General features: G+C 37.9%; 1 protein-coding gene across 21 annotated transcripts in view; it reads right to left on the reverse strand.

Moving 5' to 3' along the window:
• The window catches only part of ZBTB20 (zinc finger and BTB domain containing 20), a 760,184-nt gene that overhangs the window by 157,694 nt on the left and 583,129 nt on the right, over positions 1-19,361 (reverse strand). For all 21 annotated transcript variants that reach the window (XR_012918895.1, XM_076001586.1, XM_076001621.1 and 18 more), the window contains one exon: positions 4,649-4,688. The gene's annotated coding sequence lies outside the window, so the exon portion shown is untranslated. The remainder of the gene's footprint in view (positions 1-4,648; positions 4,689-19,361) is intronic.

Raw genomic sequence — 19,361 nt, forward strand, 5'->3', positions numbered from 1 at the left:
GGTCTGATAGGTAGAAAGGCTAAGAGAAATGTAAGCAGAGAGAAGTATTGTCCCTGGCTGTGGTAGATTGGTCTGCAGAGTGTTTTGATTCTCTAAATTAGCTGAGAGATTGAAAAAAATAGCCACTACTACCACAAGAAAAAAAATGAGGAGGAAGGGTCCTGAAAATGGTGTCTGAGCAATGAAAGACAGTGAATATATTTTAAAGATCATGGAATTTAATTTATTCAACCTAAATGCATAAAAGTACAGGTGGGGACATTATTTATGCAGGTATATGCAAATCACTTTATAAAATAGGCAAAGCCCTTCTGCTTTTTATAAGTTGCCAAGGTGGTTCCTGATATTTTAAAAGCTATGCACCTTTAATGTAATTTCCTAAGAGTTGGAATCCCTCTGTCGGAATCACAGTCATTGTCAGAGCAAGTTTATTTTTTTTTCCTTGTCCTCTGGGACAGTTACAAGGCTCTTATAACCGTCACAAAAAGAGTGGTTTCCACAGAGATGTGACTGGAAAAATCCCTTGGAAATTGCTGAGGAGCAAGTCACAGTGTTCAAAGCAGAGAACATAGGCTTTGAAAACATGAACCCATCTGACCTCATGAATTTAGTACAGTGAATTCCTGAGCTCTGAAACATGGGGCCCGGCTGTGCATGCCATATTGGTGCTATAAGACTGGCAGTAGGTTGGCTGTGGCATGGTCTATTTCAAACTCCTTCACAGTGCCCAGTGTTGCATGTTCCCAGATGACATTTGGTTGGCAGAAGCTGGGCCTCCAAAGCTGGCAGTCTGGAATGCAGCCCACTGTGTTTTGACAAACACATAATTGACCATCTGATCACCAGCCTACGTTCTGCACTCAGGTCACTGGGGGACCTGGGCTTTCAATAGGTCCCTACTCCTCATCTTGTTCATCTTCTCAAACCTTTCTCCAGAAAGCAATATAGAGAAGACTTAAATACACCCACGCATATCCTCCCATTTGCAAAAGAGAACATAGTACATGAGACATAAGCTGTTGAAAATTTCCTTTAAATTGTCCTGGCAGCCCAAAGTGAACAAGAGAAAAGCACACTTATGGTGAACTCTAATTCAGAGAGAAGGAATGAATACACTGAATTGTTTCAACACCCGGCTGTGCATAAGTTGCAATTCAGATCAATGGCTTGGAAATTTTGCTTAGAAAAAGGCAGCAATGGGAAAATGATAGGAAATTGGGGGACTGATTGACTTTAGGGGGACATTATTTAGAAACTGTTTCATTTTCAGGTGGAAGAAGAGAAAAGCAGGACACTGAGAATGTCTCCTAATCCCACATTCACTGTGGGCAGAAGGAGACACTTACCCTTGGACACCAGTAGGCAGCAGCTAGGAGTGGGGTCAGATTCAAATTGAGGTGTCTTTGGGGAAGCTCCCATAGGGATGTATTTTGTTCTGAAATTTGGCCCCATATAAGGTATCAGCCTTTCTCTTAGAAGGCAAAGATTATGCAGTGGTCCAAGATATGCTGAAATTATATACATGTTAATGTCTACATCAACACTACCAAATAGCCTCTCCTCTCCACTCCACCCCCACTGCACAGTTCAGGCCCTTGGTTTTCACCTTTGACCTAGTTTCCATATTCTCAGCCAGGCATCTCTACTATCATTAGTGTTTTTCTAAAACATAAATATGCTTACAATTCTTCATAGACTCCTTGAGCCTGCAGGATCAAGTCCAAACTCCTTTGCATGGCATGCAAGGCCCTCTGTGATCTGCCTCCTGTCTTATTTCTAGCCCAATCTCTCATACTCCTCTTTCATCCACCATGTTTCAGCCATACGGAACTACTCAGACCTCTGGAGCTGGCTGCTGCTGAATGCCTCCTGATGTTGTAAATGCTCTTGCTTTTTACCTGATTAGGATCCCCTTTTATTTCTGCTCCCCCAAATCCACCTGGTAAACTGCAATTCATTTGACTCTGAGACCCAGGTTGGGCACATGCCCACACGCAAGTGAGTACGTCTTTCTCATTCCTCTCACTACACCTGAATTCCAGTGCCTATCACATGCTATACCCTTTATTCACTTATGGAAATTACTGAGATTCTTAATGAAAGGAAGCATTTTTTATTTATCTTAGAGTTCCTGGAACCAAGCATGTGACTAGCTTTCCATAAATGTTTGTTGACTGAAAACTAAATAAAGAGCTGTGCATGATAATTAATCAAAACTAAGCCAAGCAGTAGTATTAGCTTTTATAGGCATGGTAGGAGCCCATTAGCAGTCTAATGAAGGCAGAAGATCCCAGCAGTAAGGCACTTTCAGATCATGAGGGCTGGTAACTGGCTGGGGGGACAGTAAGAGTAAGGGTTGGATGCTGCGATGGAGGAATGTCTTTTAAAAGAGAATGCCACCGAGGCTGTAAATTATCACCCTTTTCAACACTTAATTTCTAATACTAAAAGGTACTTTCCTGAGAATAAATCTGAGTCTGAATTGCAGAGGGGCCTAACTTATAAGAACTGGGTTTCCCAATAGGGCGAGTCTGTGCTACCTGCTTAAAGCATGACAGGTTATGGAGGGTCCCTCTTTGTTTCTGCTAAACAGTAATGGAATGGAAAACTCTTGGGGGAACATCTGGCAGCTATTCAGCTCCTGCTGAAATCCCAGTCAAATCCAGATTGGGACACTGGACTAAACGCAGCGCCAAGAAGAGAAGGTCGAACAGGCAGACGTCTGCGCCTGTTTAGAGGAGGCCATTGAAGAGGCACTTGGAGTAGAAGTGCTGGGGAGATACTGTTCTGATCTCTTCCCAAGCAACATTTTCCTTTTGATGGGCCTCTGGGGCACCACCCTGGGGCCATCAGCTCTGTCCATGGGGTACTTGAGGACAGCAGGACTGTCATAGGCCCTGTCACCCTGCCGACATAAGGCAGTCTCAGGATTTAGAACAATCCAAGCAAACATGCAGCCTGGCCCAGGGGTGGGACAAGGTCATGGGTATATGAATGGACTATCGGCTCACTACACGTCATTCCCCCAGCCTTATCTCTGGTTTAAAAAATAGGATCTAGAAGCTGTGCAACTGATGGTTGAAGTAGCATAGAATCAGTTTCTCATTCTCCTATGAGCCAGAGACAACCTTTCAATATTTTTTATCTCACAGGTCTGCCCCTTGATTTCTAATCAGTGACACAGGTCCTCTGTACTGCTTGTGTCTGAGGCTCGCCCTATAGCGCTGACGTCATAATAGCTGAGCTGTGCGGGCAGGAGTGCACTGTGCTGACTCATCCCGGTGATGTGAGGATTAATGCCTTGTCTAACACAGAGCTATTATGTGAACTGTTTTTACACAAAAGAACTGTAACAAAAATGATTTGCCAGTCAGAGGACTAGAAATATGCAGTGCTAGGTAACTGAGGGGAGGGATGTGGAGGCATAAAGTGGTAACCATAAGCATGCATGTTTGACATCCTCCAAAGCATTAACAGACCCACTCCATCAACACCGAGAAGAGAGAATAACAAGACCTGTCAGGGGCAGGTAGGACCCACCCTTGTTGTATAAGTGCATTACACACAGCTCCAGTCTTTGGGGAGTTTAATCAATCTCCTTTCTCTGTCAAATAAACTGTCACATTAGACTTTAGCCATAGCATACTTTGGAGGATTCTGCTCCCCTAAATATATTTGCCACTAGCTTCTAGGAATGTTACTGGAAGCCACACACAAGAAAAAGAGCCATGGGAACCTCTTTTCTGTGCAAATGATTATAGCACAGGAAATACCTCAGTGAAGCAAGATGTACTGTTGTGATTAAGGGACAGTGCTCACCAGACAGTGAGAAGCAGCCAGAGGATGCTGATACCTATTTATCACATTAGGAGACTGTCACTACCTATAGGATCTCTTGGGTGGTGTCTCTTATAGTGACTTTGATTATTTGGGTTTGTTGCCCCAGAACCTTTTACAAGTAACGTAAAGTAAAATTTAACCGAACTCATTCAGTGCAGCCTGTTTGGGCTTTAAATAATAAATGTTCTCTTTTTTTTTCACATAAAATCAACGTTTTTTTCCTCCTCCAAATGCCTTCTCATCTTTTCTAAAAAAGAATGGTGCCTTCTGACACATGTGAATCCTAAGTTTTTTTTTCCTCCTAGATTTTATAATTTTGCATAAAATTTTAGCCTATTTACTTTTCAGTATTGTACTTCTTCGTAAAAAGATATTAGAAATTTTGTCAATGAATGAAAGCTCTGATATATGAGTTAAAATGAAAAACTATTGGATCTAGGGATGGGTGTATAACTAAAAAACAAATAATTGCCCAATGATTGACAGTGGAGCAAAAGCCCAACTGTTGCTGGTATTTGGATGAGGAATGTAGGCTATAGTTTAGAAGAGCAGTGACTTTTACAAACAGCAGCTGTGGTCAAGTAAAGGCACTGCATTACAAGGACAGTGGCTGGGCCACTGGTCTTTTCAGTCCCCTCATGGATGGCAACTTACCACTACCACCAACAGCGTCAATTTCAAATATGAATACATACTAAAGAAATACTAGTAACCACAACAAAGTCAACTAGAAAATATGCCCAAAAAGACCACAATTTTCCACATCTGCCACTTTTTTTTAAAGGTTAAAAAAATCACTTTTACTTACATAAAAAGCAGGGGGCAGGCCAAGACTGATGGTCAAAGAGCTGAAAATCAAGGAAAAAAATGAGGAATTAAAAACAAATCCAATGATACAGTGGGAAGAAGGAAAGCAAATCTAGGTATAGGTGGGCCTGGCTGTTACTAAAGGAGCTCATTTTGTTACTGAAGCCCCAAAACAAAGGAGATCCAGCTTTAATAAAAAATTTCCAAAGTGTGACCCCCTGCTATGAAGACCAACGTAGTACTTTCCAGCACCAGGAATGCTGAGATCTTCGTCAATTTCATTTTGATGTCTACCATATAGAATTTTCTAGAGCTGTACTACTCTTCAATACACTAGTCACATTTGTCTGTTTAATTTTAAATTCTTTAAAGTTTAATCAAATGGTAAACATGTAGTTCCTCAGTCACACTAGCCACATTTCAAGTGCTCAGGACTCACAAGCGGCTACTAACTGCCTTATTGGACAGCACAGATACAGAACGTTTCTATCGCTGCAGAAAGTTCTTTTGGGTAGCACTGACTAGAACAGGTAAAAGCTTTACTATATGGCATATGACTAATTTTAGCTAATTTTGACAAAGGTGAGTCAAATCTTGATAAAATTTGGCTCTTTTAAGGGTAAATTTATTACATTTAATGCCCAGAATAGCCTCTGAACAAATTCAACACATCTCTGTGTCGCTAACCTTTAGTGTTGCTGAGAACTTGGCAAAGTCTGCCTTGCTGCCTTGGCTTCCCTTCTGATACTGCCTCCTCTACCCCTTGTCACCAGCCTAGAATGTTCCTTCTATGCTGGGAAATAATCAGATAATGTGATTTTAAACTAAAGCATCTATCCCACAAAACACATCTCTAATGATGAAAATTTCAGGTTTGGGGGGACTTGACATTAACAGTTTCTCCTTCTATGTTAAAAATCCAATAATTCTCCTTTTCAATCTTTAAATCACATGCCAAATAAGTTAATATAGGACTGGTCTGCCCACCATTGTTTTGATAGCTTCTCTTATAGGAGGATAAAACTGAAGTAACAGCAGATTCATAAAAAATTAATAAACCAAACAAGGACATTGAGAAAACAAAGCAGTTCCTCCACCACCACCTCTGCCTCACTAAAACATATCAAGGACTTAATATATGCTGATTGAATTCTTGTCTCTCTGACACCATGATTTTAACCACTTCACATAAGGCCTCCATAAACATGTAAAACAAACTTTATTAAAGGAGATCAAGTAGAAGGACCTGATTAATTTTACACTGAAAAAGGTTAAAGCAGAAAACTAGCAATTAAAAAGACCTCCCTTCTCAGAAAGTTTTCTGGACAAATGCACAATCGTAGAGATCACTCCAAAGAAACGATTTCCCCTTTGTGGCCAATGCGAAACTCTGCTTGTGCAGGTGCAGGTGTGAAGGATGGTGACAAGAAGAGTTAAGATGAAAATCTGCAGCCTCGCCCTTTTTGAGCTTAGTTTCTTTCCCGACTTTTGGAGAAAAGGAGGAAATAAGATTACTGACTTTCTATGAAATATGTTCAATTATCATTTTTCTGATGATTCTCAACATATTATACGTTTCAAAAATTATACTTAGTGTTTATGTTCTCACATCTAAGCATATAACTTTCTAGATTTCAAGAAGCATTTATTCATAAAATTAGTCAAAAGTAAATTTTTGATGTGATCAAAGAGATCAGTGTACCCAGAATGACTACTACCTACAATGGAATGAAAAGCCATCTTTCCTGGATGTCAAATGACACACAGGCTGGCTGTCAATGATAGGAATCCAAGATGGAGAGAAAAATCACAGTGTGTATGTTACAGTCTAAGACAAAGCCAAGTTAAATTGAAGAATTTATTGGGTATAATTGTTGTCCTTATATATGAATGTAAAACAATAATACTGATCCCAAATTTAATACTAAGGCTAAAATTTAATATCAGAATTCTTATACAATTCATAAATGTTCATGAATGTCAGAAGATCCCCTCCTTCTTGATTCAATTATATCTGCTATGCAATTCTGAGAATATGTGTTCATATACATAGATTTATATTTGTTTGATTCAAATTATTATTTTACATAAGAATTGTTATTTACATGTTCTATCCACCTAAATGACCTTTACATTATATGTCTATAAGTTTTTTTTATTTGAAATGCAAAGAATTATCTACAATAATCCCACAAAGATTAAAAATATTTGCTTTAAGCATGCTACGTTAAAAGCACAAATATCTAGCAAAGAATATAAAAATGTAAAGCTTAAATAATTCAGAATATTAAAGTGTGGTAGGGGGATGAGCAGAGAGAGGAGGAGGAGGGGGGTTACTTATGGTGAAGTCTAATCTTAGTTTTATGATTTCCAACTGAAAATTATTATATTGTGTCAATCTCCAAGGAACTAAAAGTATTATTAATTGTAATTTTAAAGATTAGTCAATTCTAATTTCAATTTACATAATTTTTTTTGAGACAGAGTCTCATTCTGTCTCTCCTGATAGAGTGCAGTGGCATCACTACAGCTCACCACAATCTCAAACTCCTGGGCTCAAATGATCTTCTTGCCTTGGCCTCCCCAGTAGCTGGGACTACAGCCACATACCACGGCATGCCACCACACCCTGCTAATTTTTTCTATTTTTGGTAGAGATGGGGTCTCGCTCTTGCTCAGGCTAGTTTCGAACTCCTGACCTCAGGTGATCCTCCCGCCTCTGCCTACCAGAGTACTAGAATTATAGGCCTGAGCCACCATGCGGGGCCAATTTACATAATGTTCTTGAGAAGTGGTTGTCAACATTTTAAGGTGATACAGATCCCTATAAGAACATGTCCTTTCAGAAAACCCCTCAAAAATATCAAGTTTCAGAGAATTCCCAGACTCTGTGAGGTCGGTAACATCTGAACTAGGCAGAGAGGGGAGAAAACCTTCTTTCAATCCTGCTGCTCATTGTTTCTAGAAAGTTTTAATAAAATACTAGAAATTGAAGCCAGGAATAAAGAAAACATATAAGAAATAGAGCTCCAAGTGGGTGAGGGTATGCAGTTAGAGACACTCAGGCTCCCTTGAAGCCCAGACTCCTGCCTTTCTAGTGCTTTATAATTTCTTTATAAAAATGTCCATAGAGCCTTAGTAACAATGGGGTAGAGAAGTGTTGAACAGAGAAATGACAATGATAACAAGAGTTACTATTACTGAGTACCTTCTGTAGTTTCAGGTATCTTGCTATGTAAATGCTTCTCAAATATGGATATGGGCATACCCAGGGATGTGGAACAGTATAACGAGGAGTACAAAAAGCCACAACATAAGTAATAAAGACATGGCTATCTTCCTGGAGAGTCAGTTTTCCTTGTGGGCAAGTAATTTAAACTTTTATTGTAGATGTATGAATTTATCCAATAACTACTTCTTGAATGTTATAGAAGAAACAAAACAAATACTGTTCTTGCCCTTGTGGAACTTCCAGTTAGTGAAAAACAAAAATATAAAGCAAAATTTGTATGTACTTTTAGGGTAAAACCTGAGACCTGGCTGAAAAGTCTTGTTTGTGGCAGACTGTTTTAGGAAAAGCTCTAGCAGGCACCCTTAGTACTGGATCATTCACTCTAACTTGAGGATCACCCAAGTGGCAGAGTTTGAAAAGCATTGTTAACCGTGTATCATTTAATCCTCACTACAAGAGAAAATACTGTTACTTTCAATTTACTGGAGAAAAAAGGGAGATTTGAGAAATTAGGAAACTTACCCCAAATCAAATAAGCTGTTGGCATCTGAATAAGTCAGTACCATTCCAAAGTCCACATATTTTTAACCACTAAATTACACTACCTCTAGGTGTTTGCCACTTAATGTTTCCCCTTGAAATCTGGGCTCATTCAGGATTATGCAGGCTAGTTTAAGCTTCTCTTTGGAAGGAGACAGGTTTGGCTTGATTTGTATTCTAAATATTTCACAGTGGTAAGGGAAAGCTATTATTATACCCATTTTATGGTGAGGAAGCCGAGCCACTTGCCAGCTGAGGTATCTGGCTGGATTATAAATGGAATCTGGGTCGTAAGACACTCATTCCTCTTGACTAACTCCAAGCCCAGGCAATATTAATGTCCACGGGCTTTTCTGAACATGGGATTCACAGTGGGTGATAAAGGGCGAGACAAACTTTGCTCAGAGAAAACAATAATAGTGCAATAAAAAATGGAAAAGAAGTAATCATAACTCATGAAAATTGGTTACTTTTAGCATTGTGAATAGAAAAGGGAGAGCTTATTCATCATAAATGAGTCAGAAAATTAGAATGTGTCACAGCATTGATGACAGAGCTGAGGAATTTGGATGAACTGAAGTTCAACACTTATCCTTCTAGTTGAAGAGGGTAAATGGTGTGACAACAGGACAGAAATGACCTCTTCGACATGCCTTTTAATCTTTCTAATCTTTTTTCTTCAACTGCTCTCTCTAGAAGTTAGGTGGGTTTATATCTTTGTTTTCTATGGGTAGAAATAATATTGCAGCATTGCTTTAATGTTCTAGAAGTATTGTGTTAATTAATTCTTATGTGGGAGTTATTCCAAATAGTAGGATGACAATTTTTACCTTATTGATTTTCCTAGTATCTTTCTGGCTTCCAGTATTTTGAAAAGTTCAAAGGATGAGGCACTACTGGATTTTTAGATTCATATGTCTCTCAGAATAAGTGCCAGCTTCACAGGTTCCTGTCAATTGATATTCCATCTTCACTCTGGATACATGATTTCCTTTATCTGGCAGATTCAAAAAATTCTATACTAGATTTAATGACATTTCATGCACCCTGAATTTAGGAGTTTTAAATTCTCTATTTTCTATCTGGCAAATGGTTTATAAGATAAAATCAGATGGAAGGGTTATTCGTATGAGCAATCTCCCAGTAGGTACCTTGCAGTCTCCTGCAGACAAGTTTCTTGAAGTATTTGTATTTCTTTTGGCTAGTCATAGAAGACAACAGATGCCATAAATGGTCATACATCTCTTGGGGTTGGCTTTTTAAGACCATATTATTTTGGATCCATCTCAAGAAGAATGATAAGGGCATGATAATGATGCTTTATTTTTCCCTAAGAAGCTATGATAACAACTCTAAAGGATGTCTACCTTCAAACATTCTGACAATAAAATAAGGTAATTTATCAATAAAGAGAGAAGATTTAAAAACTAAAGTTCAGCAATTAGGTCTGGGACTATTTCTAAGCCTGTGACATTGTCAAGATACAATTTAACACTCCACCCCATACAAGTCTTACTAATCCTTCCTGATTCTCATAAGTATAGGGTCTGAGAGACTAAAATGAAATGAAAGCAGTGGAGCTGGGAGGGTTGGCAGGGACTGAATTTGTTTAAGACATTCAGGATGCTTTCTTATAGCTCCTAATCTGGACACATTTGGCATGATGATATTCAGGGACCCTTTACAATCTGATTCCAAGCAACTTCTTCTTCCATATCTCAAAGTCCTAAAGTTGTAGCTTTATGGATTCCAAATGGATTGATATATCAGGTCCTCTGACTTATAGTAAACTCATATTCTTTAGTGGATGCTGAAAAGGTCGGGCACTATTATCATGTGGTCTGATTATTTAGAGGTACTTGGTCATGATGCTCACAGCCTACCATTAATGCCATTTGGCGCAAAAAGATTGTGCCCATTATAGGCAAATTCATCCTAACACTCCTCAGTGTATAAACACAGAAAGTAATATGTTAGTTGTACAGAGGACTTTGGAATAAATACGGGCACAGCAGGAGGGAGAAAGAAACATCCAGATCAGTGTGAACAGAAGGCTGTCATTATTCAAATGGTTAAAAACAATATAAAAGGAAAAAAAATCAAGACTCTAAATTTACATCAAAAGATGTAAATTAGGCAGGTACTTGTACCCCATGATCTGTCAGATACTAGACCATGAGGACAACATGGGTACGATCTGTGTTTTAGAGACTTGGAAAGAGCTTTCTGTAATATAGACTGAAAATGTTACTTTTGTCTTTGTCACCACCAACTATTTGCATTCAAGATCTTTCATAATCTGGCCCCAACCCACCTCTCTAGTTTTTAAATATTTTTTTCCCCACCACTGCTTCCTCATATACTGTGATAGTCTATTTGTTCCTTCCCAAACATGCCTGGGACATCTACGTCTCTCAGTCTGCTAACGGTTCACACTTGAATCTCCCAAGCCCAGCATAGTATGTTAAACACAGCATGACACTCCAATGTTTGTTGAATAAATGCTGTCCATCTATTTTAGGAGACGAAGATAATAGAAAAAAGTTGTTAAATCAGTAAATAAATAGCACCAGAGAGAGGTCAAGGAAAAGTTAATTTTAGTGCGTTTTAGGAGTGGGGGCAAGATGAGTTTTAAGATTAGGAAAACTGATGCTCTTTATTCCTGGGTCTAGCCAATGCTATGAGTCAGTTACTTTTTTGGGAACAAGTTTAAACCTCAAGGTTAAATGAACACAAATGCTCTGTCCATCAGCATATAATGAAAAAGCTGTGGCTATTTCCACATCAGCACAGTGAAATTAAAATATGCAGTGCCTTTCTCGGAGGCATCATATATGACAGAACTTTTTAAAATAGTCCCCTTTGTCACTTGGGTACAGAAAGAGCTATAAAAACAAAAGCAAATGTTTAAAAAAACTGGGACAATTTAGCTTAGGAAAGAAAGAGCTGAGGTGTGTCTTCATAGTTTTTTGACAATAAGAAGAGTTGTTACAAAGAAAATAATCCTCGGCATTTTGTCTTAGGGCAAAACCATCCAGTGAACAATTTAAGACTTAAAGATGAACATCCTAAATATATAAGAGGTAAATAATCAAATAGATTGCTAAAAGCAGTTATGAAATTTCTTTCTTCCTGGCTCTTTAAAAATAGGAAAAATCTTCATCTATTTTAGAAGGAATAAAATACAGCTCTGCTTCCAGTCAGGAGGTTGAATTCAATAACTTTTCTAGTCTTGTTTAACTTTATATATTCTACAAAATTTTATAAAATGCTGACCCTAAAATTGTCCAGAATCACAATACAGTTCAGTAAAATACATTATACAGTTTAAAGAGGATTAGATAATATAGATAGTCTATAAATTATTAAATTGAAAATAGTATATATGGCATTTACATGTTGATTCAATTTGCCAAGTGCATATAACACAAATAAATTTGAGTAAAAACGTACTTGAATCTACCATGGTTTTAACATAATGATTAGCTAGAGTAAAACATTCTAACAATTAATTCTTTCATGTCTAAAAATTTTGCTGAATATTTCATAAACCTGGTATTGAATATGCATATAAATTCAATTTCCAATTAAAGAAAAAGTTAGAAAAAAGTCCAGAAAATAAGATAAGAACTCACTATTATTACTTCCAGGACTATCTTCAAAGACATCAGGAGAACCAGTGAACAATTCCTTTAAATGACCAAAATGGGCTCCATATGATTAAGAATGTAGATCTAATAACAGACTCAGAGAGAAGCTCTAACAGGGGTGGCAAGTTAACTGGCTTTTTTGTCTATTTACCTTGCAGCTTTGGAGCTCAGCAGAAGTGTTCATTACATACAGCACACAGAGTTAGATTAACAGTTCCAATGACCTTGTCTGAACCAAATTCATTTAAAGCAGTTTGCCACATTTCTTAAATAGAAGATGAGCCCATTCTATCTATGGCCCAGATTTGGACTGGATCACTGAACTATTGCCCAACTCTTATAAGCAAAACACTAACATGTACCAATCAACAAGCAGCCCATAGCAAAGCCATCAGGAAGGTCAAAATACACACACATAAGAAATTGGCAGTACATTATAGAAGAAAGCTATTTCTAAAGATGGACTTTGGCTATTAAAGCCTTTGAGTGTTATTCAACCTTTGTTAAGGAAAAAAAATACAGAACAAACTTCAGTCCCAATGTAACTTGTAAAGAAGATCTGGTTACAAAAAGAGATTGAGAGAGAGAAATGTAGTTTTATTTTGCAACCTCTTATTTCCATAAGGACACGAATCAAAGAGACAAACTATGCCAAATTCTTCATAGCTGACTGGTTATAGGATATTGTTCTAGTCTTCACTAATGACTGCTTAAGGTTGGTTATTATTATGATCAGGAGTTGGGAGGATAGAGGTCTAAAACCTTTCAAAAGAAACATTTTGTTCAGTATCACTCCAGAAAATAAAGTCAGCATTGGGCTAACTTCGACAACCTAACTAGCATAATGGTCGGTGCATGTAACCATTGCTTACGCTGTTTCAAATGACAGGAATGAACTGAACAGCGAAGGTGTCAAGCTAACCAGCACCTTAAATTTTGAAAAGCTGTGGCACGATAAGCTGATGACATAGATTGTTAGAATTCATAAACTTGTTCCCAGCCTCCCTCCCTCGATGCCTTCTTATTTCCACATCCACATTCCTGTCATCGGGTAGAAGAAAAAGAAGCAAATGTGACTGGGGCTGCTTCTTCGGGGCCACTCTCAGTCAGTTCTCCATCCTCCCCAACCACAACTTGCTTTCAGTTTGCTAAAAATGTATTCATTTAATTGTTTTAAAACTTCCTCTTCAGGAAATTTGCATTTTCTTAACTGTCTCAACAAGATCCAAATTCAGGATTTTTTTCACAGGTAGTAAGGGAGGTATTTGGTGATATGTGTGTGTGTGTGTGAGTGTGTTGTTGGTGGTGGGTTCTGTCCTGGATTTTTCAAGTTTTCCAATTATACTGCTAAAAGGGTCTGCTTCCCCACCCACCTGAAGAAGCCAACTTTGCTTACAGTCGTACTTCAAATCAAGATATATACATATACATGCATACATCTTATACACATGTTCTTCCTCTCAAAAAACTGCAAATATTTTGTGCCTTTCTGTCCATACACTCTATGAAGTGTTGTTCTACTAACATCTGAGTATTTTAGGTAGAAGCATAAAAAACACAAGTGGTTTGCACTGAAATTTTATTAAAATATTTGTCATCAGTGTTTTCCTCATGGTTAATCTCCACTGGTTCCCGGCTCTTTGTTAGCATATGCTCGGGGAGACTTCCACAATATCCTTCTGCCCTAGAAATCATGGCCTGTGAGATTTCCTTGCTAATATCTGAATTCTCGTATTCACCTATTAATGATCTAGGAATGGAGAACGTTTCTTGTCTGCTCTTTAACCTCCCACTTCAAGGATTAGATTGTAAACAACCTAGTGGGAATCCTTCAGGCCAAACCATGGCTGAGCGGATCTCAGCAGGCGGGGAACCCACAGCAGTCTGTGAAACACCGTGAAACACAATTATGAAAATATAAAGGATTCACCCATACTTTCAGAAAGAAATGATGTTGTTTCCAAGATGGGAGCTAGAAAATAAGGCACATTAAAAGAAACTGAGCAAGACATGATTTTTCAAAGAGTCAGCAGAGGTACATTTTTAAAAGTGCCACATTTGCCAGGGCTTTCTCAAACCGTGGATTCAATTTTAGTATCTGACAGTGGCCTGCACCGGACACTTCAAGGGAAGTCCATTCGTCTCTGACCAATGAAGCCCAAAGTACTCACTTCACAAAAGGGTTCCTTTCTTGTTTCCAAAGGCAATCAATTTGTGCCCTAGAGTCTGAGGGTTCATAGCTTTCTTTTAATTCTGTAAGTCTGCACATGCATGGTTCCTCCTGCATGATTTGGTCCTGAGGAAGTGACCCACCCACAACTCCACAGAGCTAATTAACCCCATACTGAGCTTTTTTTCCCCTCATTTCACACATCCACTCAATGCTTTAAATGACCCAGCAGCAGCATGATCATGTGATTTTTTTTTCCTTGCAGTGAGGAAAGCATGGTGTTGGGAGGAGCAGGGCTATGTGTGCCCTAATTCATAACAGCAGTGTGACCCTAAAACATCATCAAACAGCATTTTATCTGAGGGTACAAAAATACTCAAAAATCCTTGAATGAAACCCTTTCATGTCATTCACTCAACTTCTTGAGGTGTCCATTTTAAATGACAAATAACACATAATATTAATAAATACTGAGGGATAGAAGTTTGATCTATATTCAGAACATTTTTTTAAAATCCCATCTTTCTGGTGTGTGTGTGTGGAACCTACTATTTCCCTCCCTATCCTGAACAGTTTCAAAAGAAGGGTCAAGGAGAATGACAGAACTCATCTTTTTTCCATTTCAAGGAATACATTTATGTATTTCCAGATTTATTTTTTGCCAAAGTGAATGCACTTCAAAACTTTAAGATGATCACTGTTTTGTACTTTTTCAAAAACGAAAAAAAAAAAGTGAACATGATGATGGTGATTCAATGGAATCGGCTTGTCAATATGATAAAACTGAAAAAGATTTTCCAGAATATGTCCACATGCTAAAATAAAACAAAACAACCTTTTAACATACTGTATATAATATAGAGTGGTTTCGTCATGACAAAAAAAGAGAGAAATATCATTAATTTAGACAGTAAGTATAAGGCTCGGCTAGAAATCTCCATGGATAAATCACAGAAACACACCCTGGCCAGACAAATGGAGCCAGACAAGTTCTAGGTCTTGTCAGAAGCTTTCAAAAGAGTCATCAGATTTTAAGTCTGTCATCTCTGTAAATGGCCAGAAAAATTCTATGCTACTTCCCTTGATTCTACTAGTATGTGGCTTCAGAATTTTAAAGATTTTGACATAAGTGGACAAGAAAATGACCTCTTCTGAATGTCTCATCTTAGACAAACTATCAGATCTCTCCCATTTTCAAAAGTATGTGTGGCAAGTTGCTTCACTTTGGTAGGACTCGGTTAGAGAGCATGCATGTCTTGTGTGAACTTTCAACCTCTCTTTTCTCTGCAAAATGATTTATGTGCACACTATTAAATGTCCAGGAATTCTAGAATTCTTAGTACAGTGGACAGTTAGTACAAGGGAAAAATCTATCTAATATTTAAAATTCTTAAAGTGGCTTAAATCCTATGCTTTGGAACTGAAGACCATATAGCAGTTCTAAAACACATTTACTATTTCTCCCTAGGCTTCTCTTAGGTATGGCTGCCAACTGGGAATAAACTGGTGGGTAAGACTAGGCCAATATGCAGAAAAGGAAGGTTCAGTGGAGCATAGTTTATTTTTATTTATACTGACCTGAAATATCATATTTGGCATATGGCCTAAATCAAGCTCTTACATCTGTGCCTTTAGACTTTGGCTGAAGTGCCTCATCTGGTCATTCTGAAACAACAGAGTTGTGACGATATCAAAGACTCCTGTCCATTACAATTTTTAAGACTCACTAATGCTTGAGATTCTAAAGCCCTTATCGTGGCCTATAAGGCCCAATATAGTATGCTCCTCACTAACACTTCCATGCAAAATTGGTCCAATGGACAATAAAATATGGTTGTTTATGGGGGTGGGCAGGAATAGGAATGTGAATGGGGATTAAAAGGAATAAATTAATTAAACTTTTTGACTTAATGCCCTTGTTAAATTTCAGCTCTCTCATAAAAGCCTAATAAAGTTTCTGAGCTTATCTTGTGCGTTGGTTTATGTAAGGGAGAACATGCAAAGTATTTCCCAGAAGGAGCCATGTATTTATTCATTATTTCAACAGATAATTTTTCAGAGCCTGTTACTGATTGCTCTGTCACCTGGATTCCACCCCTGCCCTCAGGAATCTTCCACTGTAATGTATGTTTTGGAGAGTTTTTGTCTCCAGTATCACTGATAGGTTATTAGCCCACTTTAGACAAGTTAGCATAAATATAACAACCTTTAATATTTAAAGGTTATTAAATATAATAACCTTTCTTCTTCTTCCTTATATGCTCTTTTTCAATTGCCCTGTGATATCCATTAACCCTTTGTGAATGACCTAACCCTTGGTGACTTATATTATCAACTCAGTTCATTTTTATATAGATAAGAAACCCCTTCTCCACTCCCACCTACATTTTCTTTCTCCAACAGCCAGAAAGATATTATAAAAGTTTGCTCAAACTATTTAAGTTTTTGAACTGAGTCCTTACAATCTAATCAAAGCACTATATTTTTCTTTCTTTTTTGGAACAACTAATGGGGCCTTAGCCCCTAAGAAGCATATCTCAACTTACAGGCAAATTACAAACCACTGGTCTTACAGACATAGTACTCCCTACTCTCTGTGACGGAACAATTTCAGCCTTCAACAGAGGGCCATAATCTTGCTCAAATAATCTCAATCTGAGAGAGGATTTAACAGAGTACATTTTCTAGTTCCTATGTTCCTTTATAAGGAAGTACTCTCTCCAGTATATATTATATTTTCCAAACTTAACTACCTTAGGTAATTGTTAGTGAACATGGTATAAAGAACACAAACTCATCTTCATTTGTTAAACTTGTTTTTCCTTCCTCATATGTTTATAAACAAAAATGGAAGAATTTAGTGTACATACAGAGAAGCAAATGTTCTCTCCCTGTTTCTTTTTGGACATTTTCATCTTATATAAACAGTGGAGATGAAATTATAAATACTATTATTATTCCACTTCCATGTTAACACTCGTATTATTTTGCATAAATAGAAGTGAATATGTACATGACACCAATCAATCCCTTTTTAAAAAATTCAGTGTTCATATTTCTAAACAGTGGAGGAAGAATTTAATGAATTCAACATGTAGTGTACCTGTTTATATTTTGAATGTTAATAAAGTAAAACCAAATGATTGCCTAAGTTCTTTCAGGCTTACATCAGCCCAGCCATTAACACTCCCCATGCTGGCATGGGGTGGGGGTGGGTAGAACTAATGGCAGTGAGTCCATGACCTCTGGGTCAGTAGGTTAGGGGCTTGGCAGGCTGGGGAGAATGTTTAGATGCTGGGGAAGGAGATTTCAACCTGCTGGGCAAGTAGGAGATATATGCTGGTAATGAAAGGAGTATTTTTGTAGAACAAATTGCTAGCAAGAGGTCATTTGGGGACATTAGGTAAGAGACATAGCAAAATCAAACCTACAAGCAGACTGAGGGGACTAGGGAAAAGGGAAATTACTGCTTTTTCCATCTGCTGATTGATTTCTATTCCTTCCTAGTGTACTTTCTCTTTCCATCTTCCATCATTTTATCCTTCTTTCTCTTCCATTCTTCAGGTTTTTTCTACCCCTTTATAATAAACAAGTGTTTAAGAACAATTTTAGGAGATGGTGAGGCACCCCTCCACAGCCCCTCCCAAAAAAGAATTTAGAGAAGACTTATGATAACAACTGCATATATATATAAAGAAACCTATATCTGATTGACCAAGAAGGAGAAACTGGGACTTTTGAGACTTAAAAAATTCATGGTATGTCTGGTCATATTAATCTCCAGACCAGCTGGTTTTTAGCATTGCTGGTGCTATAACAGGATCAGGGGGAGGAAAAAAAGGGAAAAAAGGGATTTTACAAGGACTTATATTTGCAAAGAAAAGAGGACTTCTTTAGAGTTGTTTACTGAAATTCCCTAAAAGGCATTTTTTGAACGTATACACAGATGACATCAAAAGAAGGAGGTTAAGAATTCTCACAGGTTTTAGGAACCACTAAATTCTGTGTATTATATTCATCACAGCCCACTCAAGCAAGTAAAGGATAACTAGAGCATGGTATCTCACAGTGAATAACACGGTTGGTTACTTTGCTAGGCTGACATATGGAGACAGGGCCCACAAGAGCAGAGCTTTCCTTATGAATACCACAGAGAGACAACTAGGTTCATCTGAATGCATAGGGCATATGGGATTAGGTATACATTATTTTCTGCAGAGTACCTAAAAGTGTTCTCTAACCATGTACCAACTTTTTAGCCTAGTCTTCTTGAGTGGGAAAAATCCAATACTAAACTTATGGGAATACTTTATTTGGTCATTGAGTAGGAGAAAGTTACTGAGACATATGACAACATTCAATGCCTAAAGATAGGAGGAAGCAAGGAGAAAGAGAAAACACAGAAAAGGAAAATGAGGGCCAAAAGAAGGGTGCCAGCTCTGAAGACTAACAATAAATTGAGATTCTTAAAATAAGAGAAGTAAAAGAGCATTCCTTGAGGGAAACATCAGTTCACTTTTGGAATCTGAGGCAAAAAGTGAAAACATTTGCCTCTTGTCAAGATTATTTCCATTGCCTCATGGGAGGTTCCCATTTCTTCTACTCTTACATGCACAGGTAACCTTCTTTTCCTATGGATTAGCATTCTGTGACAATGGTAATGATGGCTGCCTTGAATTAGTGGCAAGTTGAGGATGAAACCCTGACCACTAGGCTATGTTTCTGAAACCAGAACATGCCTTCTAATGTATTCAGTCTACTTTCTGTGTTTTCTCTGAGATCTGTGGCAAAAGGCATGTGTGATAGAGGCAGCTTCCTTACTGGGACATAGGTGGCTCCAGAAAATAAGGACTTCATAAAAGCTTCCACACAACAAATGAAACATTCAAAAAGATAAGAGATAACCCAAAGAATGGGAGAAAATATTTGCAAACTACCCCTCTGACAAGAGATTAATAGCTAGAATATATAAGAAGCTCCAACAACTCAATAGGAAAAAAACAAATAATCCAATTAAAAAATAGGCAAAGGATCTGAATAGACATTTTTCAAAAGAAGACATACAAATGGCCCACAGATATATGAAAAAATGTTTAACACCACTAGTTAAGTAGCTCCCAGG

Source organism: Microcebus murinus, chromosome 1 (genome assembly GCF_040939455.1).
Source record: "Microcebus murinus isolate Inina chromosome 1, M.murinus_Inina_mat1.0, whole genome shotgun sequence".
In the NCBI taxonomy this organism is placed as follows: Eukaryota; Metazoa; Chordata; class Mammalia; order Primates; family Cheirogaleidae; genus Microcebus; species Microcebus murinus.